Below are 2,584 nucleotides of genomic sequence, written 5' to 3' on the forward strand. Positions count from 1 at the left end.
ATTTGTTGAGAATCACAGCAACAGGCATCTCCCTCAGAAGATCAGCAAGAACATCTATCCAAGACCAAGTTTAATGATTAGTCAGAACTTCAAAACACCAGTGTTAGGGTAATACAGCACATAGAATTCATGGCTTTTCCTCCATGATTCTTTAGTCTTTCAAAGTTAATTTTTAAAAATTTTTGTTATTTTTTTCACTTTTTTTTTCTTTTTTCTTTTGAATTTTTCCTCTTTCCTATTTTAACCCATTTTAACTATTTTACCTTATCAATACCTTTTAAAAAATCTTTTTTAATTTTCATTTTTATACTCACATTTTATCCCTTCATTGTATTTAACCTTATTTTTCATATACCTATAAGTTTTTCTCTCTTTAAAATTTTAGGATATAGTTTCTTCTGACAGATCAAAATATACCCTAAATCTAGTCTCCAGCCTGATCACATTCTCTTTTTTTCAGCCAACTTCTTATCTTATCAATTCCCTTTTAAAAATCTTTCAAAAATTTTCATCCTTATAGTCATGTTACATCCCTTCATCGTGTTTATAGATATATGGATCTTTTTTCTTTAAAATTTTGAGAGGCAATTTCTTCTAACAAACCAAAATACAATATATACAAAAATATAATACATACAATTCAATACAAATAACAAACCCAAATCAAGTGCGTCATTCTGTTCTATTCACCAGCCTAATCTTTTTTTCTTTTTCTCTTTTCTTCCCTTTCTACTCCCCCCTTTCTCTTTTCTTCCATTTCTACTCCCCAAATCTCTTCTGATTTGATTAGTGTATATTTTTCTGGGATTGTTGTTACCCTTTTAGCATTTCACTCTCTCATTCATCTATTCTTCTTTGGACAAAATGACAAGATGGAAAAACTCAACTCCAATAAAGAACAAGAGGTAGTACCAACTGCTGGGGACCTAATAAATATAGATATTATTAAGATGTCAGCACTAGAGTTTAGGACGATGAGTATAAAGATGCTAGCTGGGCTTGGAAAAAACATAGAAGATTCTAGAGAATCCTTTTCTGGAGAAATAAAATCCCTTTCTGGAGAAATAAAAGAACTAAAATCTAACCAAGTTGAAATATAAAAAGCTATTAATGAGGTGCAGTAAAAAATGGAGTCTCTAACTGCTAGGAAAAATGAGGCAGAAGAGAGAATTAGTGATACAGATCAAATGATGGAGACTAAAGAAGCTAAAGAACTGGATCATGAGGAGAGAATTTGAGAGATAAGTGATAAACATAAGACAAAAACAATATTGGAATAATTGAGATGCCAGAAGAGGAAAGGGGGGACAGAAGGTATACTGGAGCAAATTATACCAGAGAACTTCTCTAATTTGGGGAAGGAAACAAGCATCAAATGAAGGAGGCACAGAGAACCCCCACCCCTCAAAATCTATAAAAATAGCTCAATAATGCATCATCTAATAGTAAAACTTACAAGTGTCAGAGACAAAGAGAAAACCCTGAAAGCAGCTCAGGACAAGAAGTTTGTAACATACAATGGTAGATATATTAGATTGGGGGGGGGGAGGAGTCAAGATGGTGGAGAAGTAGCAGGCTGAGGCTACATCAGGTAGCAGGAGATCAGCTAGATAGCTTATCTAAAGATTGCAAACACCTACAAATCCAATGGGAGATCGAAGAGAAGAAGAACAGCAATTCTAGAAACAGAAAAACAACCACTTTCTGAAAGGAAGGACTGGCAGAGAAGTGAATCCAAAGCGATGGGAAGATAGACCGTAGGGGGAGGGGCTGGCTCATGGCAAGTGGCAGAGCAACGGAGCACAAAATCAGGACTTTTAAAAGTCTGTTCACTGAGGGACATTACTCCAGGGGCTAAATCAGGGTGAAGCCCACGCAGGGTCAGTGTGGCCCCAGGTTCCGCAGGGTCACAGAAGAATCAGGGGTGTCTGAGTTTCGCAGAGCTTGCAGGTATTAGAATGGGGAAGTCAGCTACAGAGACAGAGCCGAGAGTGAGCTCTCAGCTTGGGGTTACCTTGAACCAGTCGCAGCCGGGGTGAGCTCGGAGTACAGCCAGAGGCCAGGGAGATGGGAGTTATTGGGTGCTATTCTCAGAGGGCTCACTGAGCAGTGGGGCCCCGAGCTCTCGGATCCTCTAGGCCAGAGACTGGGAGGCAGCCATTTTCATTCCTGTCCTCCAGAAGTCTACAGAAAGCACTCAGAGAACAAAAGCTCCTGAAAGCTAACCTGAGCAGATTACTCAGCCCAGCCCCTGGTAAGGGTGGTGCAATTCCGCCTGGGGCAAAGACGCTTGAGAATCACTACAACATGCCCTTCCCACAGAAGATCAACAAGAAATCCAGCCAAGACCAAGTTCACCTACCAAGGAGTGAGGGTTCAATACCAAGGAGAGCAGCAGAATTCCAGAGGAGCAGGAAGCAAAGCACTGAACTCATGGCTTTCTCCCTATGATTCATTAGTCTTTCAGTTAATTTAATTTGTTTTTTGCTTTTTTTATTTTTCAATTTTTTCTTCTTCTGCTAATTTTTTTTAACTTTTACCCTTTTCTTTTTTTAACGTTTTTTAAACTAGTTTATCTAATATA

This window comes from Mustela nigripes, chromosome 7 (genome assembly GCF_022355385.1).
Source record: "Mustela nigripes isolate SB6536 chromosome 7, MUSNIG.SB6536, whole genome shotgun sequence".
NCBI classification, from domain to species: domain Eukaryota; kingdom Metazoa; phylum Chordata; class Mammalia; order Carnivora; family Mustelidae; genus Mustela; species Mustela nigripes.